This window comes from Polypterus senegalus, chromosome 15, assembly GCF_016835505.1.
Source record: "Polypterus senegalus isolate Bchr_013 chromosome 15, ASM1683550v1, whole genome shotgun sequence".
Lineage (NCBI taxonomy): Eukaryota > Metazoa > Chordata > Cladistia > Polypteriformes > Polypteridae > Polypterus > Polypterus senegalus.
In genome coordinates this window covers 132,672,403-132,698,239 of record NC_053168.1, presented here as the reverse complement: position 1 = coordinate 132,698,239, position 25,837 = coordinate 132,672,403, and positions in this window count along the sequence as shown.

The window sequence follows — 25,837 nt, the reverse complement described above, 5'->3', positions numbered from 1 at the left end:
CCGGAATCTTCAAGCAAATTACAGAAAAAAAACCCGATCTAAACCCGTTAAGTAGTTCTCGCGTGAAAAGCAGACAGACAGACAACCGTTGGATTTTATATATAGAGAGATAGTAACAATAAAAGCAGCTCACTACTCGAAACAGTAAATGCAGAAAGGACCGTGAATGAACAATTCAAGGCACCTCACACCCAGATAAACAGACTATAGCTGGGAGAACTTGAGCTGCGTCGGTGGAGATAGCAGGCTGCTTGCTGCTTGTGCTGATCGACACATTTGCAAAACAAAAGATGCTGATTAAGAGGTGTTAATGTGGGCCGGAATTACGACTTTTTCCATAGGCTTCAAGGATTCTAGTGTAAACAAAGAATGCAGGCCACCAATCGGATAGTGAAGTGCAGACGATTGCACTTATGGGCGCTGCACACATTCTTTGAAAGGTGTTTGGGTAAATTGCTTTGATCTTTTCTTGACATCTGGATTTACCAGTAAAACCGTCACTTAGAAACGAGAGAAAGTGAATTTAAAAAAGGTAACAATTCTTCATATGTATCTAGTACTTTTCTCAGGACTTGTAGCACTTTTTCATAGTGTGTGGGGAGCCACTTCAACCACTGCTAATGTGGAGCATCCACTTGGATGATGCGACGGCAGCCATTTTTGCACCAGTATGCTTAGCACACATTAACTGTTAGGTGGTGAAGTGGTGAGAGAAAGATAGCCAATTAGAAACAGGGGATGATTAGGGCAGCATTTCTCAACCTTTAGATAGATAGATAGATAGATAGATAGATAGATAGATAGATAGATAGATAGATAGATAGATAGATAGATAGATAGATAGATAGATAGATACTTTATTAATCCCAAGGGGAAATTCACATAATCCAGCAGCAGTATACTGATACAAAGAAACAATATTAAATTAAATAGTAATAAAAATGAAAAAAATTAAAATAAAATTAATGTTAGCATTTACTCCCCCGGGTGGAATTGAAGAGTCGCATAGTGTGGGGGAGGAACGATCTCCTCAGTCTGTCAGTGGAGCAAGACGGTGACAAAAGTCTGTCACTGAAGCTACTCCTCTGTCTGGAGATGATCCTGTTCAGTGGATGCAGTGGATTCTTCATGATTGACAGGAGTTTGCTTAATGCCCGTCTCTCAGCCACAGATGTTAAACTGTCCAACTTTAATCCTACAATAGAGCCTGCCTTCTTAACAAGTCTGTCAAGGCGTGAGATGTCTTTCATCTTTATGCTGCCACCACAGCACACCACTGCGTAGAAGAGGGCACTCGCCACAACCGTCTGGTAGAACATCTGCTTTACTTTACGTATTCGCGACCCGAGTTTTCATAACAGTTTTAATCGCGCCTCCCTAACGGTTTTTTGAAAGGAGCCCACTAATACCAATTTGTTCTTTTTTAATTAATGATACTGTATATAATATATGCATATTTTATTATACCTACTGTCACACACGTGAGCTTAGGAGGCAATCAGCAGGTCTAGAGGTGAGTGAATGGTTACAAGAAGACAAATAATTACACACCTGCAATAAATCATTCTTCAGACAACAATTCATCTTCCACATCCATAATGCCACTTCTGGATCTTGTTGATGATGTCACTTCTGGTCCCTCCATGATGACTTCACTTCCGTCTCCTGTTGATGATGTCACTTCTGGCTCCTGTTGATGACGTCATATCCTGTTTTTACCATTTCCTGTAGCCATTTTGAATCATTGTATAGACGCCGACAGAAGCACCAACTAATTGTCGAATGTCTGATAAAATATTACTTTATTATCTTGACTAAAGCGCAGAAAACATTATAAGGGGCCAGTCTCCAAACCTTTTTTATTGTTTGTGAATTCATTTCATCACAGTACTTAACTTTTATCGACATTTATCTAACTCTATATTTATTTTTCTAGTATCAGAATGTAGTTTAAGTTCATTTGTTTTGGTTTCAATAGATGTATTTTTCATATTTTCGATTCTTTTCTTTTTTTCACATCTTTACGCCCCCTTTTTGTTACTTCGCGCCCCCCTAGGGGGGTCTGCCCCACAGTTTGAGAACCACAGGATTAGGGTGCTAGAGTGACCAGGCTGTGATGGGCAATTTAGCCTGGTCATTGGGATCCACCCTGCTCTTTATTAAGGGTGTCCAGGGATCTTTTATGACCACAGAGAATCCAAAGGACGGTACCATCTTTATTGCACGGTGTCTCTGTCACCACACATTAGCTATTATGTGATGACTGGGTGAAAGATAGTTAGCCAATTAGAAGCAGGGGATTATTAGGAGGCCATGGTAGGCAATTTAGCGAGCACATCGGGATCCACCCTACTCTGTATGATGGATGCACAGGAATCTTTTATGACTTAAGAGAGTCAGAACCTCGTGTTTTATGTCTCATCCAAAGGATGGCACCATCTTTACTGTATAGCACAATGTCCCTGTCACCACACATTAGCTATTATGTGATGACTGGGTGAAAGATAGTTATCCAATTAGAGGCAGGGGATGATTAGAGGACCACAATGACTTGGCCATGGTAGGCAATTTAGCCAGCACATCGGGGTCCACCCTACTCTGTATGATGGATGCACAGGAATCTTTTATGACCTAAGAGAGTCAGAACCTCGGTTTTATGTCTAGAACCTTAATTATCTGCACCCCAATTAACTGATAAAAGCCATTGTCACTCACATCTGAGTTTAGTTGAGGAAAACTGTCTGGTGTTTAAATTATGAGCTACAGCAAAATACTGATAAGTCCACTAGAGTGAATGAACTTGTGTAGACCACATTGTCGGTAAGCTAATACACAGCTTTATTGAATTGCATACACTGATTATTGTAAATGTCCATAGCAAGTGTACAAACAAGATAACAGAAGACTAATAGTTCAATTCCAACTGGAACCACGAAAGGCCACAAGCCACAATGAAAGTACAGCCAGTGCAGCTCAGCATAGGCTGAGCATCTGCCCAGATTTGGACTTTTCTCACGTTGGTGGATCACATTGGAAAGCAGGTAGATATTGACATTTTTACATGATTTTTGCGTCAATGGATTTAGTAATATTAATTCATCATTTGATCTGCAAAAAAAAAAAACATCTAAACTGTGTCACATAAAACCTCCAGCCTGAACAAAACCAAATTCACAGTAAGTTATATTCTACTCAGACTGTGACAAAAATAGATGGCTTAATTGTATTCCAGCAATCGAGAATTACAATAGTTTGTTTCAAAGCTCCCTGCTTTGAAATCTGCAAATTCTGTGATTTTAATTATGTTAATCATGCTGTTTAGCTCCATGAGTGCTGTAGGCTATTCTAAACTGCTAATGCTGCCTGGGGATCTTATTATACCCACCCAATGACAATTAAAGTTATATGTAAGGGCACTGGTTTGTAAAAATTAGGGCTAAATGCAAAATAAAACATTTTTGTTTTTGATGGTTTGGTTTATATGAAAAAAAAAAGTGTTTTTAAATATATGGGCACATAAATACAGCAATTGAAATTGATTGTTTTTGAATTGTGGGAATTCAATCAGCTGAAACATATTTAACCTGATAATTCTTTTAGAGCAAGCACTACAAAAATAAAATGTAAAATAGCCTTAATGCTATAGCCTTTAAATATTCCATTATTCAATAATAATTTATGTATATTTTAAATAATCACGTATAAAATTAATTATACTTTTGGTTCTCTTCCAATTATAAATAAATGTTTCGGCCACATGCAGGAATGACAAAAGGATGAAAATTTGAGACACCAACCGGAGTCGTCCCATTTAACTAAATAAAGTTCAACAAAAAATACGCCTCTTGGCATTTGTACAAGCAGCCCTTTGGACAAATAACAACAAAAGCGTTGCTCTGATTGAAAAAGACGCCTCCTTCTAGGTAGCCGGGCTTCTTGTATTGGACAGACAGGACGGGGCGGGGCTACACCTGGCCAGAGGCAGTGGTGCTGTAAGAATTACATTTCTGGTCTTCTCTAGCACCTTCAGCATCATCCACCTCTGCTCCTTAGGGACAAGCTGACAGAGATGGGAGTAGATTCACATCTGGTGGTATGGATCGTGGACTATCTTAAAGACAGACCTCAGTATGTGCGTCTCGGGAACTGCAGGTCTGACATTGTGGTCAGCAACACAGGAGCGCCGCAGGTGACTGTACTTTCTCCGGTCCTGTTCAGTCAACATACATCAGACTTCAAATACAACTTGGAGTCCTGCCACGTGCAAAATTCGCTGACAACACTGCTATCGTGGGCTGCATCAGGAGTGGGCAGGAGGAGGAGTATAGGAAGCTAATCAAAGACTTTGTTAAATGGTGTGACTCAAACAACTTACACCTTAACACCAGCAAGACCAAGGAACTGGTGGTGGATTTTAGGAGGCCCAGGCCCCTCATGGACCCCGTGATCATCAGAGGTGACTGTGCAGAGGGTGCAGACCTTTAAATATCTGGGAGTGCAGCTGGATGACAAATTGGACTGGACTTCCAATACTGATGCTCTGTGTAAGAAAGGACAGAGCTGACTATACTTCCTTAGAAGGCTGGCGTCCTTCAACATCTGCAATAAGATGCTGCAGATGTTCTATCAGACAGTTGTGGCGAGTGCCTTCTTCTACGCGGTGGTGAGCTGGGGAGGCAGCATAAAGAAGAAGGACGCCTCTCGCCTGGACAAACTGGTGAGGAAGGCAGGCTCTATTGTAGGCACAGAGCTGGACAGTTTGACATCTGTGGCAGAGCGACGGGCACTGAGCAGACTCCTGTCAATCATGGAGAATCCACTGAACAGGATCATCTCCAGACAGAGGAGCAGCTTCAGCGCAGACTTCTGTCACCATCCTGCTACACTGACAGACCGAGGAGATCGTTTCTCCCCTACACTATGCGACTCTTCAATTCCACCCGGGGGAATAAATGCTAACATTATTCAAAGTTATTGTCTGTTTTTACATGCATTTTTATTACTCTTTAATTTTTATTTTTGTATCAGTATACTGCTGTTGGATTATGTGAATTTCCCCTTGGGATTAATAAAGTATCTATCTATCTATCTATCTATCTATCTATCTATCTATCTATCTATCTATCTATCTATCTATTTCTGTTATACAGTGCCTTTCACATTATCTATCTATCTATCTATCTATCTATCTATCTATCTATCTATCTATCTATCTATCTAAGAGCCTTCCTTCACTGGGCGGTTTGTCAGAGCTTCGGGTAGAGAAGGAGTGTTAGCGACAGCGCCCCCGCTCGTCCTGGTGGGTTATCACTTACCTTGATCGAGCCCGTGAGGAGATCCAACCAACACACTTCCATGATAATGTGTGAGCATTGGGGTGGTCCAAAAAAAGAAAAACTAACAGATTCAAGTTGCCTTCCATTTGGTGGAATCCAGGCAGGTGGCGCAAGTGTATTGAGAAGGGTGGAGACTCCATTGAGAAATGACCTGATCAGTTTTGTTAAGGTTGGCTCCATTTTCTAACTTTAGCTTGACTCCCCCTCGTATATATAGCTCTTCTAACAAGTGTTTCCCACCACAGTCACGGTTACAAAGCACAATGACAATAAAGCACTCTGTATCTCTCTGTCTTCTTTTCCTCTGCCTCCTTCACTCCTCATGCAAGCTTTGCCTCATTTCTCTAGCTCCCCGAGTTGTGCCAGACAGCACCTTTTAAGTAATCCCTGGAAGTACTTCTTATGCCGGGTCATCCAGGTAAGGCGCAAGCCTGCAAAGTAGGGCTCGTTAGTCTCCCACGGAAACCAACAGGGCTGATCCAAAGAACTCCAGTTCCCATGATGCTTTGTGGGAATCTGCAGCTCTGTTGCAACCATGGGGGTCTGCCATCTAGTGTTCAGGAGGAGACAATGCCCTGTGCATGCTGTCTCCTCCTTTCCTTCCACAATGAGGGCATTCAGACTGGGCAAGGGTCCTAGCCATCCCTCACAGGACCTTTCAGTGCTCTATCCCTATATTTTTTAAATAGATATGTGCCATATATGTGTTTCTTGTGACTTATTGGCTTATTTTTTAGCTGTGCTCCTTAGCAGCTCTTCATCTTGTCAGTCACTGTTGCTTCTAACTCGTTTTTGTAATTTTACACCAGGGCTCTCCTGGATGTGTATAATTGCTGTGTGAAATCTGTCAGGTTAATTTCCAAGGCCTTCCGGGTGCCTCCCAGTGGTGCATTTCTTCTGTCTGCTACTTCTTACTGTTAAATTTCTAAATTTGATAGAGTTCTGCAATCTTATTAACTCTGTAAGCTCTTTGTGATAGTGAATGCTTGGTAATGGCAGGATATTAAATAAAGATTGATCGACAGAGTGAACATAAGTGTTGCACATCTTTCTATTTTCCTATAAATATTGCATACCTCACGGGTGGCATGGTGGTGCAGTGGGTGGCCACGCTGAGTCCCCAATCCAGGGCGCACTTGGGAGTTTTCTGTGTGGAGTTTGCACATTCTTCCCATGGATACATCCCTAAGTTAGGCTAAACATGGCCATTCCAAATTGGCACTCTGTGATTGTGGCTTGTCATTCATTGGTGCTCTATCATTGGCTGTTTCCCGACTTGCACCCATTGTTGCCAGCATAGGCTCTAGTGCCCCTTGTGAACCTGAATTGGGGTTAAGTAGATGTAAACATATTCTGTTTTGTTACCTGTGCTCAGTGGTGTTTTTGGAATGAAAATTCTGATGGGGTCATACTTCTCTATGTTTACAGACTTACCTGGCATAAACATTAACTTAGCTAACTAATAATGGCAGTGCCTCCCTTGCTAATGGCTAGCAAAATGTGCAGCTTCATAAAGCGTTCATGTCACAGAAAAATCGATCAAACAACGGGATGCTGGTGTCCAGTGTGTCTCGACTGGCATCAGGCAAATGTGATGCCCTCTGGCATTGTCATCAGAATGCAGCCATATACAAGCATCGAATTTACCAGCCATATACTTACGATACAATTTATTTAGACTTTCAAAAAGCATTTGACACAGTCCCACACCAAAGATGAATTCTAAATCAAGAAGCTGCAGGCATCAGAGGTAACCTATGAAAATGGCTCTCTAGTTGGTTAACTGGCAGGAGACAGAGAGTACAGAGAAGAGGAGAATGCCCGACATGGAGCAAGTCCCTCAGGGGTGCCTAGTTAGGCTAAACATGGCAATTCCAAATTGGCACTGTGTGATTGTGGATTGTGATACACTGTCATTGGCTCTTGTGGGTCTATGCGCTCACTTTTTCTCATTTACATTAATTCTGATATAGTAAGTAAACTTGTCAAAATTACAGATGACACTAAAACTGGAGGAATGGCAGGCACTGAGGAGGCAGCAAAAGGAATTAATAAAAGACTTGGACAAGCTTCAGAACTGGGCAATCACCTGAACAAATGGAGTTTAATGTAGAAAAGTGCTGCACAACGGCAAAGGAAATGTCAATTATATGAGGGGGTACCCAAACATAACCGGAACTGGAAAAAGAAAATTTGTTTTAATAATTTTTACATACTGAAACTCTAGTCTCCTTCAAAGTACTCTCCATGTAAATGAATGCACTTGTCCCAATGGATTTCCCACTAATAGAAACATTTTTGGAATCGCCGAAGAGGAACATTGTCCATGGCCTGCAGCGATTTTTCTTTCACTTCCTTCACGGTACAAAACCGATTTCCTTTGAGTTCTGTTTTCATATGCGGGAACGAGAAAACATCACCCGGAGCAAAGATCAGGGGCCTCAGGCATAATGCCGTGCGTAGAATTCGCACTATAACATGACGTAAGCACAAAAGCCGAAATGAGCTTACGCACAGAAAATTCCAGATGCAGGAATCTGTGCGTACTCCAACTTCCACGTTCTTCCGCTCCATAAATCCCGATCAGCGTGAAAACTAACGTACGTGCATGCGCCTTCTGTCCCACCCCGTCTCCTCCCAAAATTACGCCTCTTTGAATATGCAAATCAATATAAATAGACCTTTAGCTCAGCGTTCTATGAAAAGGCAATGGCAAAAGCAAGAGGGAAAATATAAGAATTTCAGCGAATAAAGAAAAAACGTACTATCTGTTGGTTTAAACAGTGGTATAATCAACAAAAGGAAGTTGATCGAGTGACATAGCGTGTTGGAGAAACTTGAAAGCTCAAGTTCACAAAGTCGTACAGTGCTCGATATAAAAAAGAAGTTGTCACATATCAAAGTTGCCGTGAAAAGGCGAGACGTAGCCAACCGTCTGAGTGTCATATGGAAGCTTATTAGGGTACAGGGGAAAAAAAGGCACAGAGTAGGAAAAAAGCACGAAATGTGAACTTCAATCTCAAAATATCCATTTTAATCACGTAGTTTATTTTGTCATTACAGTAGAACATCATAAACGTCATCTTAAAATCATTTAATTTACTAGTTTCACAAATCCCATCGTAACTAAAGTAGCACGTTAAATGCTTTGTTTTGTATTTGATCTTCAATGTGCTCTATGTGTGTGAATCACTACGTGCTTCCGTGCTTTCTCATTCTCCGACAGGACACAGAATCCATTACATTTGTGATATTACAGCTCTCTAAATAACTAAAATACTGAGATGTATACGTGATATCTTTTTCATGATGATAGGAGTTAAAGCACGTTATTAAACAGGGGAACACGGTGCGTGATTGTGTGCAACCTTCGATGAAATTACTGTAGCAGGCCTGTCTCTTTCAAACGTACTAACCTCTAATTCCTGTGCTTACTTTTCTTTCCCCAAATACCCAATCGCCACACAATCAGCTCTGTAATAGACATTAAGCCATCTGTAAGCTTACAACGGCGATTCTTCAAAACTTTTAAGGAACATTGAAATATCTTCATAGTACGTGTTTAATTATTCTATCCGTCTACCCTTCCAGTGTCGCACCATCCTCAGCAAATATACAGCACGCAAAGCAGGAACAACCCGTGAACTTGCTAGCGCTGCGGCACCGTGTCCTCAAAAGTTTAATTATAGACAATACAGATTATTTAAATGAAGTTAAAGTTTTATCTGTATAATATAATCAACATATTTTGCTGCATTTCATCTTAAAAATGATATTGTCATCATATGTAAATACGCGCTTTATAAAGTGGCTCAGGTTGTACGATATTATAACTGTAGTGCAAGTTTACAGTGAGGTGATTGTACTTATAAGTACTAACAGTTCTACAAGGAGCAATTGATGGAGTGCGTTTATAGTTCTTGGGATGAAACTGTTTCTAAATCGCGAGGTCCGTACAGGAAAGGCTTTGAAACGTTTTGCAGTGGCTGAGGCAGCGTGTGCTTGATGCTGTATCCCGATAATTCTCTTTCTGATGAGCTGCTGCTGTGATTCCCCACTCAGATAAAGTGATATAAATACTCCGAGTGGTGCAGTGAGAGTAATATGGAAAAAGATGATCCGCTGTGGCAACTCCTAACGGGAGCAGCTGAAAGATGGAAAAAAAAAGGTGCAATGAGAGTAACAACGCTAAAGCAGTTATGGTATTTGGAATACTATGGCTGTTCCCTGGACCATTATATTGTTACAAGTTAATTACAATCAGATGCATCACACTAATAAACAATATGCGGTTAGTGTATTTATAAAGCCGCGTTAGGAATGTGCATCTAAGAAATAAAGGGTAACCACACAGGAACAGTAGCACTGCTTTGACGCTGGGTGCCGCAAGTCTGCAAAACCGAGCAGAGAACTTGCGTATGACTGGGTATGAGGTACCGTGGAAAAGTGCATGGCTTTACGCAAAGTGTAGGTTTTATACATCACGATTTGAACGCGGAAACGTTCTTACGCAACATTTCTGTGCGTACGCACCGTTTATACATGAGGCCCCAGGTGAGTAGGGAAGGTAGTAAGAACTCCAAGACACTCACAAGTCAATTCAGAAATCTCTTCAACAGTCTGATGACGATCTTCGGAAATTGCATTGCAAACTTTTTCAAGATTTTCGTCATTCCTAATTGCAGAAGATCGGCCAGATCTTGGTTGTTCTTCAAGTGACATTTCCCCTCGTTTGAAACGCAAAAAACACCTGCAGACCTGTGTTTTACTTAAAGCTTCCTCTTTCAAATACGTTTCAAGCATCACTACAGTTTGAGCACCTGTTTTCCCTAAGAGAGAACAAAATTTAGCGTTGATTCACTGCTCTTTGTGATCACAGGTCTATGAGTGGTTTTCGCGTTTCAAAACGAGGGGAAATGTCACTTGAAGAACAACCAAGATCTGGCCAACCTTCCGCAATTAGGAATGACGAAAATCTTGAAAAAGTTTGCAACGCAATTTACGAAGATCGTCATCAGACTAATGAAGAGATTTCTGAATTGACTTGTGTGTGTCTTGGAGTTCTTGCCACCTTCCCTACTCACGGATCTTTGGTCTGTGCGACTTTTTCTTGTTTCCACATATGAAAACAGAACTCAAAGTAAAGCATTTTTGTACCATGGAAGAAGTCAAAGAAAAATTGCTGCGGGCCATCAACAACATTCCTCTTCAGCAATTCCAAAATTGTTTCCACCTGTGGGAAAACCTTTGGAACAAGGGCATTCATTTACATGGAGAGTACTTTGAAGGAGACTAAAGCTTCAGTAAGTAAAAATTATTAAAACAATTTTTTTCTTCAATTCCGGTTATTTTTGAGTACCCCCTTCGTAAATAACAAGATGGGAGACGCTGTCATCCAGGAAGCAACCTCCACCAACATTTTTCATTGACTAAGTAATGCACAGAAGCAAGGCAAATCAACTGATAGGTTATATCATAAAAACTGTTTAATTTAAGTCAAGGGATGTTATGTTCAGACTATATAATTGCGTTAGTTTGGACATGTGCAGAGGAGAGATGCTGGGTATATTGGGAGAAGGGTTCAAAGGATAGAGCTTCCAGGCAAGAGGAAAAGATGAAGGCCAAAGAGGAGGTTTATTGAAGTGCTGACATGCAGGTGTTGGGTGTGACGGAGCAAGATGAAGAGGACAGGAAGATATTCTTCTATATAAAAGCGGTCGGGATTGTCCTTCCGTCCTGTGAAAGCTACGCAGGCGCAGAGTTTCACACACGCCCCGTCCATTTTGCAATGCACGATGGGATTTGTAGTTTAGTTTTTCCAGGTAAAAGATGACTTTCTACTCCAGGCTGTGTGATATCTTCTTCTTCTTTCTTACTATATAAAAGCGGTCGGGATTGTCCTTCCGTCCCGTGAGTGGAAAGCGTAGCGGTATTCCACTTATCACATACTTACTACTTGCAGCTTGCGGTACGAAGCGACATGATGTGAACAGAGTTCTGGTGCTCTCATCCTTCCCTTGCTTTTGTGTGCGATGCGCTGGAAAAATAGACAAAATTATGTCTCTGGAAATAATTCATGTTGATGGAGTACAAATGCCACACCGCGTAGTAAATATCTGGGCGGTTCAAAAGGGCGACCTCAATATAGAAAAAAAGTTTAAATTTCATCACAAAAATAACAGAAACTACGAGTATTAAAGTAATACCGCTCAAATGCAATATAACCAAATTAATGAGTTTGTATAAAATACCAAATTGATCTACATATTGAATTACCTTAATAAGTGGTCAACTTAAAAGTCGGTCGCCTTAAAAGGCGGGTCAGCCTAGTGGAACAAGATGATCTGCTGGGACAACCACTAATGGGAGCAGCCGAAAGAAGAACAAGTTATAATGCACTGGTGAGACCTCATTTGGATTATGGTGTTAAAACTGTTGAATTTAAGTTAAGGGATGTTATGCTCAGATTATATAATTGCGTTGGTTTGGACATGTGCAGAGGAGAGATGCTGGGTATATTGGGAGAAGGGTTCTAAGGATAGAGCTGCCAGGGAAGAGGAAAAGAGGAAGGCCTAAGAGAAGGTTTATTGATGTGCTGAGAGAGGACATGCAGGTGGTAGGTATGACAGAGCAAGATGATGAGGACAGAAAGAGATGGAAAAAGATGATCCATAGGGACGACCCCTAACGGGAGCAGCCGAAAGAAGAAGATATAATGCATTGGTGAGACCTCATCTGGATTACTGTGTTAAAAACTGTTGAATTTAAGTTAAGGGATGTTATGCTCAGATTATATAATTGTGTTGGTTTGGACATGTACAGAGGAGAGGTGCTGGGTATATTGGGAGAAGGATGTTAAGGACAGAACTACAGGCAAGAGGAAAAGAGGAAGGCCTAAGAGAAAGTTTATGGATGTGGTGAGAGAGGACAGGCAGGTTATGGGTGTGACAGAACAAGATGCAGAGGACAGAAAGATATGGAAGAAGATGATCCGCTGTGGCAACCCCTAACAGGACCAGCCGAAAGAAGAAGAAGATATTACACCTTGGTGAGACCTCATCTGGAGTTCCGGTTGCCACACTACAAGAAAGATATAGCAGCACTTGAAGCTGTGCAGAGGAGATCAACCAAGAGCATCATGGGAGTTGATGACATGTCCTACTGTGACAGACTCAAAGAACTAAATCTGTTGAGTCTCGAATCAGAATCATGTGACTGATGTGTACTGGGAATTTGTCTTGATAGTATTGGTGCAACACACAAGGACAACATAGAATAGAAAAAATAACTATAAGAAAATGGAACATATGATGCAGCATGCAAGGGCAATACTCAAACATGAGGAGATAGTAGGATTAAAATGTCCAGATAAATAGCTCATAGATACTGAGTAGAAGCTCAGATCCAATTAGTCACAATACCTGAGGTTAGGAGCACACCCTGATACACGCATTGCTGCACCCACCACATGATGAACCAACTCAGGATCCCAGATTGGGACGCAATTGTGACACCTCAGCACCACACAAGTTCAGATGGAATGGAACCAGTGTGAGGTTTTTTATGGTAGCCGGAGTGCCAATTCTGCCACCAACCCCCAGGTTTTTCCCTACAGGTTGGAGGGCCTACATGCAGATTAACATCATACCCTGGACAGAGCAATTGCAGGTTAAGGGCCTTGCTCAAGCACCCAATGAAGTAGAGTCACTTTTGGTGTTTACGGGATTCAAACTGGCAACTTTTCAATTACCAGTGCAAATCCTTAGCCTCAGAGTCACCACTCCTCCCACAATACCTGCATGTGGAAAAAAACTGTTTAGGTGATGCGTTGCTTTAACTTTCACCGTATGAAGACATTTGCTGGAGGGAGGTCTTTAGAGCAGGTGATACTCTGGGTGGCTCAGATCAGCAAAGATCTTTGCGGCCATTTTCCTGACCCAGGACTCGTATAGGACTTCAGTGTGTGGTAAGTTACAGCCGATGAGCCTTTCACACACACTGCAGATTGGCCTTAGCCTGAACGGAGGGGGCACCAAACCAAGCAGTAGTAGATGAGGTCAGAATGGATGCGATGATGGCAGTGTAGAATTTGACCACTATTGCTAGAGGGAGATTGAGCTTCTTCAGAGCAGAGAAGACTGCATGGGGATCTAATCTAGGTATTTAAAATCCTCAAAGGCATTGATACAGTTGATCTAGCAACGTTCTTCAGGCTTAAGGGTGAATCACATACTCGAGGACATCGGTGGAAATTAAGGGGAAGTGCATTTAGGACTGAAGCCAGGAAGGACTTCTTTATGCAAGGAGTTGTGGGACTCTGGAATAAACTTGGACATGGAGTTGAAGCAGAAACCTGGCCACCTTTAATAAGAATCAGGGTGATACATTGGGCAGCTTAGCTATTAGTGAAACAAATGGGCTTGATGGACTGAATGGTCTCCTGTTGTTTGTCAAATTTCTTATGTTCTTAGGTACTGTAGATTTACACACTAAGGAAAAGTCAGGGGCTCTGAACCACCTGCTCCTCAGGAATATCAGTCCATAACATAATCTAAATGACCTAAAATGGCAACATGTAAAGTTTAAGATCAAACAGTATTTGAGTGCCAATGGTCCAGAACAGAGGCGGGAGAGAAGTAACTGTGCTCAATGTCCGAGTTCTTCAATAATACCATTAGTCTTAACATGGCAGCAGTGTCATGCAAAATTTCAGTTTTTGAACAGAATTTGTCGAAAACTGAAAGAAACAACTTCCATAAACAATTTGAAAAAGCATAAGCTGTAGGAAAAAAAAGTGTGATTTGTGAGATGATTGCTCATACATGGCTTGGAGACAGAAAGATGGAATCGGAAATTCAAAAGAAAAAAAAAAGCTCATTTGGAGCCGAGACCAATGAGGGAGGCATGCCATTATGCGACTGGATTAATGAGCTGCTTCTAATGCATTGAAGCTTCACCTTTGGGATGCACGTTTTGTTCTTAGCTTTGACCGAGAAGGTACTGTTCTGTAACATTAGACTCCATTAGGCGCACGCCCCAGTAAGCGGCGCTGTGGAAGGTTATTGTATTGTGTGGTAATGGAGAATCAAAATACAGAATAGGAAATGAGCAGTTTGTACTTGACCAAAGAGCACTGGTAACACAAAACAATATGCTTGTATTCAGGACATGTAAGGGCTTACTGATAACCGGTGTTTCCTGTAGGGGGCACCAGTGAGCCTGCAAAACCTCTAACACACCAAGGCAGGTATCAGTTCAAATAATGATTTATTTCCACAAACACCTCTACAGGTGATGTTCATGTTCAAATACTGCAGAAGCACAATTCCTCTTATGTTCTCTCTCTTTTCTGTCTTCTTCCTCTGTCTGTCTGTCTGTCTGTACGCTTTTCACAAGAGAACTACTTAATGAATTTAGATCGGGTATTTTTCTATAATTTGCTTGAACATTCCAGTTGATTTTGCGACTTCTCTCAATGTGCTAAGTATCATAGTTCACTTGCAGTACTAATTTATCAGTGCAAATCTGAGAGACATACAGCGGGCTGAGGGTAGGGGTGCGGGGTCCTCCTCACTCACGTGCCAGCCTCGGGGTGTATCTTACATCTGCTTAGGTAGCGAACGATAGAACTACTTAACGGATTTAGGTCGGGTTTTTTTCTATAATTTGCTTGAACATTCCAGTTGATTTTGTGACTTCTGTCATCATGCTAAGAATCATATGCACTAAAATCCGAGGTTCAATCCTCGTAAGGGAAAGCAAAGGTGCACAAACCTGATGAGCCCCAATTAGGGCGAAACACGTGTTGTGTAATCTTTGCATTATTTGTCAGGTACTGTATCATATATATATATATACATATATATATATATATACAGTTATATATTGAGATGAGTGGCTGGGGTGGTACCCAGCCGGGATGCCCAGAAGGACCAGAGGAGGGCTTATGCCTCCTCCAGACCATGAGGGGGTGGCCACCATGGTGGCTTTGGGGACCACGGGAATGGAGCTTAGAAGCTTATCCCTATAGGGGCCCGTGGTCACCGCCTCAATTGGGATCTCAGTTGACAACCCCCAAATAGACATGCGGTCCAGTCCCTCCCTCCAGAAATGACTCTCTATCTGACACAGCCAGATGTTACATAGGCATCACCTTGACCTAGTCCAGTTGCTCGGGTCCTCAACAATGAGGAACCTGTAAGCCAGATCACCCTCGGGGAATCGCGCCACATGGCCGCAGTGCCGTAACTGATGCCCAATGACAATGCAAGTAATGTAACTCATTCGGGACTCTGTGAGCAACACAAAGTCAAACCAGCGGTGCCCAAGGATTCTCTTTAGAGACACAGTACTGAACGAGTCCAGACTTCATCTCAGGTCACTGGATAGCGTTCATGTCTTGCAACCATATAGCAAAACAGGAAACACTAGAACTCTAAAGGCTTAGATCTTCGTCCTTTTGCAGAGGCAATGAGAGCACCACAGACCCCTTTCCAGCAACCTCATGACCCCCCATGCTCTCCCAATCCATCTACTGACTTCATAGGAAGAGTCACCAGAGACATGAATGTCACTGCCGAGGTAAGTAAACCTCTCGACGAGGTCAACACTCTCTCAGAAGTATCTCTATCTATCTATCTATCTATCTATCTAATGTATAGCCTTCTATCTATCTATCTATCTATCTATCTATCTATCTATCTATCTATCTATCTATCTATCTATCTATCTATCTATCTATCTATCTATCTATCTATCTATTATATAGTGCCTTACATATCTATCTATCTATCTATCTATCTATCTATCTATCTATCTATCTATCTATCTGTCTGTCTGTCTGTCTGTCTGTCTGTCTGTCTGTCTGTCTGTCTGTCTATGTAACTGTGAAATGGGGGAGGTTTGGAACCACTGGTATTGTTCCTAGGCAAACAAAGTTACTTGGCTAGGAGGACATTGATCAGTGAGGTGACCAAGAACCCAATGATCACTCTGCTGAAATAGAGGAACCTGTCAGAAGTACGTCTATCTCAACATCAATTTATGGCAGAGTGATGAAATGGAAGTCTGTCTGTCTAGCCAAACAGCATTTGGAGGACTCTGACCAGAGGAGGATGAGGAGGAGGTTGGGAGCAAGTGCTGACACTCTGACTGCATGAGGGAAAAGATTCTCTGGTCTAATGACACAAAAATGAAACTCTTTGGGCAGAACACCAGGCACTGCACCTCGCCTGTCTAACACCACCCCTGTGGTGGTGTGTGGTGGTTGGAGCATCATGCTATGTGGGTGCTACTTTGTGGCAGGGACAGGAAGACTGGTCAGAATTGAGGGAAGGATGCCCGCAGCTAAATCCAGAGAGGTCCTTGAAGACAACCTGCTCCAGAGTGCAAGCTGCCCAAGACTGGAGCAACAGTTCACCTTTCAGCATGATGATGACCTGAAACATACAATCAAGACAAAGCTGCAGTGGCTTTGACACAACTCTCTGACTGTCCTTGAGTCCCACAAAACATCTGTGGAGAGACCAGAAGATGGCAGTTTACACACACTACACATTCAATCTAACATAGCAGCTTCACAGGACCTGTCAAGAAGAATGGAACAAACTGCCCAAATCCAGGTGTGCAAAGCTGCTAATAGAGCATCCAGACAGTACAAAATCTGAATTCTTCTTAGAACGAGAAGAATGATTTCAGTTTCTGATTTGTAATAATTTGAAAACATGCTTTCACTTTCCTGTTATGGGTTATTGAGTGAAGACCGATGGTCAAAAGTGGCACAGTTATCAATTTCAAATGAAAGCTACAACACCGTAAAGTGTGCAGGGAGTGAACACCTTCCACATCCACTGTAGTCGTTGTCCGCACCGTTTATTAAATTACATTAAGGCCCGCACTGGACTCGGCACTCGTGCATCCGTTTCATTTAATCTGGTGTTATTTTCCACGGCTCGTTTTCAAGTCAAATCCATTTTTCCTCTATTTCATCCACAGTGAAGTGGCACCAGAAGCCTTCCCACAATTCCCTGCCTCTACCCCCACCAGCTCTTGTTCCATTTTATCTCCCCAATGCCGTCTCTCTCTGGCTCCGTGCTGGCCTTCAATAAGGACAGTGCGTGTTGCGTAGCAGCTGCAAAAGGCCTCACAAACGCTGGCTGACGAGAAGTGACAGCTCTGTATATCTCTCACTGGCACTGACAGCTGACAGATGGATACCACTCACGCACAGAAAAAAAAAAAGCCCCCAGGATGATTCGCCAACATTACTCTCTGTTCATAGGGGCCACATTTGATTGAGTGCTGCTCAGAATAATAAACCCTCCTCACTACAATGCAGTGCCAGCTCGCGCTGCTCACAATAACCTGCTTTTTTGCGTCTCCTTTTCACAGGCCATGCCCAGATATAGTAATTACTTCCAGCGATGCAGCATCCAGAAATTTTCTGTCCTTTAAACGAGGACCCAAACAAATTATGGTTTTACCTTTTTGGAAGTAGGAAAATATTCCTTTCCAAGAAATGACTATCTAGCTATAGAATATACCAGTGCCAACACCTACACTGCAGTAAGTGGGCACTTTATTTGGTCCACCTACCTTTCTCATGTACCGTAACTGCTTGAACAGCCATATGTGAGAAGCGTGACTGTGGCTAAAGATTTCACTGATGCTGAACACACGACATAGCAGTGGCCACCAGACAAGCCAACATGAGTGACTAAGCATTAGAGCGCCACGGGGTTATCAACAGTGAACCTCTGCCACATAGGAAGGTACCCTTTGAGGCCATTCATGACCATGGGGGCTAAAGCAGCATATCAGAACTAGTGTTGTGTGGTATACCGTATCTGAACATGTAGCAGGACCCCCCTCACGGGCTCTTTTAGCTATGTCATTACCTGCCGAGATAAGAGGGGGCACTGCTGTGCTTTATCCATTTTTTTGTGGTGGCGATCTGCGCTACCACCACCTGATGAAAGCACCGTGATATCCCTACATTGATGGATTAAAGGCCAGAAGTCCACATGACCTTCATCATCAAGTTCTTCCATGAGAACCCTGAATACCCTGAGGACTGATTGTGAGATCATTTATGTTAGGTAGAATGCCTAGAGGGGGCCGGGTGGTCTTGTGGCCTCGGAACCCCTGCACATTTTATTTTTCTTTCTCCAGCCGTCTGGAGTATTTTTGTTTTTTCTGTCCTCCCTGGCCATCGGACCTTACTTTTATTCTATGTTAATTAGTATTGCCTAATTTTATTTCTTATATATTTTGTCTTTTTTCTCTCTCTACAGGCAAGAGAATACGTATTACGTCCTTATTGAAGAATTTCATCCCGAAGGCTTATCAACAGTAGAAATGAGTACACGGGCAATCGTAGCACCGAGACACAATGAAGTCAAACAAATTAACGCAAAAATTGTCGATCGGTTACACAGCAAATTGGTTAAATGTGTATCAAAAGACTCTGCTGAAGGTCTCCTAACAGCTACCACTGCGCCACCGTGCTGCCCGCCATACGATATACTACTAAACATTTTGTGATGCACCATTTGTTGGAATGATATGGATATAGCAACTGGACAGATATTAAGGTGGTTTCTAAGCTGGATCAGTTTGTGAATTTGTAAGGGTGAACTTCAGAAAGCTCTGACCAGGTAAGTAATTAACGTTTGTATAGTCACCACACAATGCATATATCTCTGTTATATGCCATTTAGTATGGAATTTGTAAAAGCAGTAATAATGTTTGTGATGTGCCATCTGTTGGAATGACAAGTGCAATGCATTTTATTACTTAAAATGTTTGTGAGGCACCATCTGTTGAATGAGAAATGCCATGCATTTTATTACAACACCATACATGCAGGTTAAGTGCATTGGCCATCCTAAATTGGCCCTAGTGTGTGCTAGGTGTGTGTGTGTGTGTTTGTGTGTGTCCTGCGGTGGGTTGGCACCCTGCCCAGGATTGGTTCCTGCCTTGTGCCCTGTGTTGGCTGGGATTGGCTCCAGCAGACCCCCATGACCCTGTGTTCGGATTCAGCGGGTTGGAAAATGGATGGATAATATAATATAATATATTTGTGATGGACTGGCATCTAGTCTTGGGGTTGTTAATCTCTTGTGTAAATGACTGCTGGAATAGGCTTCAGCTTCTCCATGAAGGAAGATGGATAATATAATATAATAGAATAGAATATTGTAGCAACTTCCACATCAGGTTTGAAAAGGAAAAAACACAGAAGGACGAAATACAGATCAGAGAACAGTTTACTGGAACTTCAGAAAAAAATGAATGTCTTTGAACTTGAACTATTTACAATTTCCTATAAATCTGTCATTGTTCTGGCCCTGAGAGACCCTGTTAATCAGTACCAAAAAAAAGAGAAAAAACGGAAACTTCGTAAAGCAACAACACCTCTTCTTGGACCCTCTCCTTCAAGACCACCCCCCAAAAAAAGACTCTTCCTCCATCTCTTCCGATCTGGATCCCACCCTCTTTCAGCATTAATCATAACCCGACTGTCAGTCCTCCGCGCTGAACTCCGCACTCTCCCTCAATCAAGTGCAACAGTCACTACCAAGGGTCTTCAACCTGGCCGGGACGTTACAATATAATATAATTTAATATAACATAACATAATATAATATAACATAACATAACATAATATAATATAATATAATATAACATAACATAATATAATATAATATAACATAACATAACATAACATAATATAATATAACATAACATAATATAATATAACATAACATAACATAACATAATATAATATAATATAATATAATATAATATAATATAATATAATATAATATAATATAATATAATATAGGGCGGCACGGTGGCGCAGTGGGTAACGCTGCTGCCTCGCAGTTAGGAGACCTGGGTTCACCTCCCCCTGCGTGGAGTTTGCATGTTCTCCCCGTGTCTGTGTGGGTTTCCTCCGGGTGCTCCGGTTTCCTCCCACAGTCCACAGACATGCAGGTTAGGTGGATTGGCGATTCTAAATTGGCCCTAGTGTGTGCTTGGTGTGTGGGTCTGCTTGTGTGTGTTCTGCAGTGGGTTGGCACCCTGCCCAGGATTGGTTCCTGCCTTGTGCCCTGTGTTGGCTGGGATTGGCTCCAGCAGACCCCCGTGACCCTGTAGTTAGGATTCAGCGGGTTGGAAAATGGATGGATGGATGGGTTATAATATAATATAATGGACTCCCTTGTGCCTATGGTTGTTGAGATAGGGTCTAGACCTCATGACCCTGCTAAGGACTAAGTGCACATATAATATAATATAATCTTATATAATATAATATAGGGCGGCATGCTGGCTCAGTGGTAGTGCTGCTGCCTCGCAGTAAGGAAACCCGGGTTCGTTTCTCAGGTCCTCCCTGCGTGGAGTCTGCATGTTCTCCCCATGTCTGTATAGGTTTCCTCCCACAGTCCTTAGACATGCAGGTTAGGTGCACTGGTGATCTTAAAGTGTGTGTGTGAGTGTGTGTGTGTGTGTCTGTGCACGCCCTGCGGTGGGCTGGCACCCTGCCCGGGATTTGTTTCCTGCCTTGTGCCCTGTGTTGGCTGGGATTGACTCCGGCAGACCCCCATAACCCTGTATTTAGGATATAGCGGGTTGTATGATGGATGGATGATATAATATTATGGACTCCCTTGTGCCTATTGTTGTTGAAATAGTGTGTAGACCCCATAACCCTGCTAAGGATTAAGTGCACATATAATATAATATAATATAATATAATATAATATAATATAATATAATATAATATAATATAATATAATATAATGTTCAGTGATGGACTAGGCTCTTGTGTCTTATGCTTGCTGGACTAGGCTCCAGCCCCCTATGATCCTGATTTGGATTAAATGGACTCAGAAAAGGGTATAATATAAAATTGTTCCTGCCTTGCACCAGATGCTTGCTGGGTAGGCTCCAGCTTCTCTGCAATCTACTCTGGATAAGAGGGTTTAGGAAGTGGGTGGATGGATTATATTATATTATATTATATTATATTATATCAGCCTGACTTTATTGCATCTACATTGCACACCCATGTAAATAACAATATTTGTGGCCTCCATATTTTACCAGTTAAGCCTCTCTGTATGTTTTCCCTTTCCTTTCCGTTCCTTTAAATGAAAGTAGGAGGGGAGATTAGTCAGAAAAATTCTAAGCATCATTTCACAGATGGAAAGGATTTAGGACTCCTTGTGAGTGAGGTTGGTGATGTGATCCAAAGATGCACCATAAACCGAAGGAGATCCGCCTCTACAGTAAGTTACTCTGATTTGATTTTTTGTGTGAATGCATCATGTGGAAAGAAATATGAGGGGAGGTGCAGGGGATGTCAAAGGGTCCTGTCAGAAAATATCCATCAATAAATGACAAACCTTTTATTAGGAGTAAAGTGGTGTCATTCCTTTTACATGATTGTATAGAGTACTTAAATAAACAACCACCCCCCTCCCCCCTGCCAAAAAAATGCCTGCTAACTTATCATTACAAATAATATAAAAAGGCGCTCTAGATTTTCTTCTATTTTTAAAGCAAGTTTTGCCGATTTCATTTCATGTAAAACACCCCACTTCTAGCCTGCAGCCTGAAACCTTCCTTCCCCGCTCGTTTTTCTACAATACAATGAACTCCCACTTAGTAATAGAGGCTGCTGCACAACAGAATTCTTGTCTGGGGGTTGATATGTAGAAATCATCAGATGCTACAATCGCCCGACAGATTCATATGTTGTCAGTAATTATCTGTCAGTTGCTTCATGGCAACAGCAGAAGTTGTTGACAAAAAAGCAAGGGGCTAATTTGAGTCATCCCACATCCGTCTGCTTACTTTTTTACATTTATTTATTTATTTATTTATTTTTTACATTCTCCAATAATGGAAACTTAAAACAAAAAAAAAAAGAAAATCAAAAAGGGAACACGTGAAAAAAAAAAAAGCTAGGTATATATTAAAAAAAAAACGAACCCAAATATCGTCAAAGTGCCTTCAAATAATAACAAGGTGATGGCTTATTCTGGGGAGACTAAATTGCCCACCTCCACCCCATCCAAATCCCCCAGGGTCTTCGTAAAGGGCACACAGGCTGTTAGGCAGATCTCGTCACGAACAGGTACTGCTATGCTGGATTAGCAGGTAGGAGATAAAGACAGATGATATCCATTTGTCTGGAAAAGCACTGCACCAGCATGACAAGAGCTTGCTTATCGGTTTCATTTATTGCTCATTTGAAATAAACGTGGCCATATTTTACCTGCTACAGTTTGGCTTATTGTCGGAGATATCAAGATGCTAATTACTTATCACAAAAAAAACAAAACAAAATAAAGTGATTTTTTATTTGCTTATATCTCCTGCTTTTATAGTTTCTGTTAAATATACGGTTTATAATCACTGGGTCAATGTGTTTAAGTGGTTAATGCCAGCTAACTGTGAAATGCAAAACATTATATTTATATTTTGATATTTACACAAACACGTTTATATTATGAAAAACTGTGTTACCCAGCTTCATCCCAAAATTGAATAAGACAATGGGTGTCAGTTATAGTGCCGTCAGTTAATCGGTTGTAGCAGAATTACTATGTGACTAGCTGTGCTACCTGTCTAAGTAATCAACGTAAGTAATCGACGTTTGCAATGTACCATGCAAAGCCTATGCCTCTGTTATATGCAATTTGGTATGGGATTCGTAAAAGGAATGATAATGTTTGAGGTGCACCATCTGTTGGAATAACAAATGCCATGCATTTCAATACTAAAAATGTTTGTGATGGATTGACAAATGCAGTGTATTTTATGATGATGAACTTTGGTATGGGATTTATAAAATCAGTGATAATATCTAAGATGTGTTGTCTGTTGGAATGACAATGCAATGCATTTTATTAATAAAAATGTTTGTGATGCGCCATCTGTTGGAATAACAAATGTCATGCATTTTATTACTAAAAATGTTTGTGATATGCCAACTTTTGGAATGACATGAATATAGCAACTGGACTGACACACAGGCCCTTATCCTTTTAAGGTGAATTCTAAGCTGGATCGGTTTGTGTATTTGTAGGAGTGAACTTTAGAATGGGTTGGTGCCTTGGCCACGTAAGTAATTAACGTTTGCAGTGCAGCATGCAATTCATATGTCTCTGTTATATGCCGTTTGGTATGGGATTCCTAAAAGCTGTGATAATATTAAAGATGCTTCATCTGTTGGAATGACACATGCAATGCATTTTATTAATAAAAATGTTTGTGATATGCCATCTGTTGGAATAACAAATGCCATGCATTTCAATACTAAAAATGTTTGTGATGCACCATTTGTTGGAATCACAAATGTCATGCATTTTATTACTAAAAATGTTTGTGATGGAATGACAAATGCAGTGTATTTTATGATGATGAACTTTGGTATGGGATTTATAAAATAAGTGATAATATCTAAGATGCATCATCTGTTGGAATTACAAATGCAATGCATTTTATTAATAAAAATGTTTCTGATGCGCCATCTGTTGGAAAAATAAATGCCATACATTATCCATTCATTTTCCAACCCGCTGAATCCGAACACAGGATCACGGGGGTCTGCTGGAGCCTTTCCCAGCCAACACAGGGCACAAGGCAGGAACCAATCCCGGGCAGGGTGCCAACCCACCGCAGGACACACACACACACACACACCCCAAGCATACACCAGGGCCAATTTAGAATCACCAATCCACCTAACCTGCTTGTCTTTGGACCATGGGAGGAAACCCACGCAGACACGGGGAGACACGGCAAACTCCACACAGAGAGGACCCAGGAAGTGAACCTGGGTCTCCTAACTGCGAGGCAGCAGCGCTACCCACTGCGTCACCGTGCTGCCCGCCATACATTATACCACTAAACATTTTGTGATGAACCATTTGTTGGAATGATATGGATATAGCAACTGGACAGATATTAAGGTGGTTTCTAAGCTGGATCAGTTTGTGAATTTGTAAGGGTGAACTTCAGAAAGCTCTGACCAGGTAAGTAATTAACGTTTGTATAGTCACCACACAATGCATATATCTCTGTTATATGCCATTTAGTATGGAATTTGTAAAAGCAGTAATAATGTTTGTGATGTGCCATCTGTTGGAATGACAAGTGCAATGCATTTTATTACTTAAAATGTTTGTGAGGCACCATCTGTTGAATGAGAAATGCCATGCATTTTATTACAACACCAGCTGTGCTACCCATCTAAGATGGGTTAAAGTCGAAGTAACCTACGTAGACATTTGCAGTGTCTCTGTTATATGCAATTTAGTATGGGATTTGCAAAATCAGTGATAATGTTTGTGATGTGCCATCTGTTGGAATGACATGGACATAGCAACAAAGCGGACACACAAACACATTTTTATTAAGGTGGACTCAACACTGGATCAGTTAGTTGTTTTTTTTTTTTTTGTTGTAGGAGTGAACTTTAGAATAATTTGCTGCCCAGTCCAGGTTAGGTTACTGCCTTGTGGCCAATATTGCTTACCACTAGATTTCAGTTTCTTTGCCCCCATATCAAGCCCCAAAGTACTGCCATTTTCACTTGCCTAATTTACCTCTTTACCTCTCTGTCTCTGTCTCTGTTTCTCAGAGACTTCGTCTTCTTACAGCTAAGTCATCACTCCAACTCACACCCAGACTCAAAGTGGCCCTCTCAATTGCCAGGTCCCAGAATCCCTTTCAGGAATTTCATACAGGGAAACTAGTTTACAGCTCCGTCTAGTGGCCCCCTGGTGTCACTGCATCCTTGAACCTTCAGGTGCAACTTTTAACAGCTCACTCCCTGAAACTGGCCAAGTAACCCCGGTGTCCCCAACTAATAGCTACCATCCGTCATCCCTGCCTGCCTCTTTAGTCTCAGTCCTTCTAAGAAAGGATCAGGCAGCCCTTGCAGCCACTGGTTCTGTCACTCTTTAGTGCCATAAGGGCACATTAGATACCTCTGCCCAGGTCGTGTCTCCCTCTCTCCTAACTGGTGTACCTGCCTATTTCTGTCCTAGATGCCCCCAGCCTACATTTACTAGGATAATGCCCAATAGCTCCCCTGCATTCTCACACTGGCATACGAAGGACCCCTCTTGCTGCCAGTTTCTCTCAGCCCTGGAGGTGCTGGGGGATTTTCCCCCTGTTCTATGCCATCCTTGCCAGCCAAGTGCCTAATTTAAATATATGATGAACATTGTATTTGGTATTGTATTATACAGAATTGCATTACAATATAGAAATATAGTGCAGGTGTGAGGGTGCATTTACACAGGTAGGGTTTTGTTCTTGATAACAACCAACCTTTCTCTCCCTTATGTGACTATCCCTGGATTGGGACACCCAATTTGCTGATTTTCCTGCACACCAGGCCGAATCCCCCCCTTTTTTCTCGCAACAGCTAGAAATGAGATCTTGACATCGATTGCCGGCTAATATTGCGGCGGTACCTGCT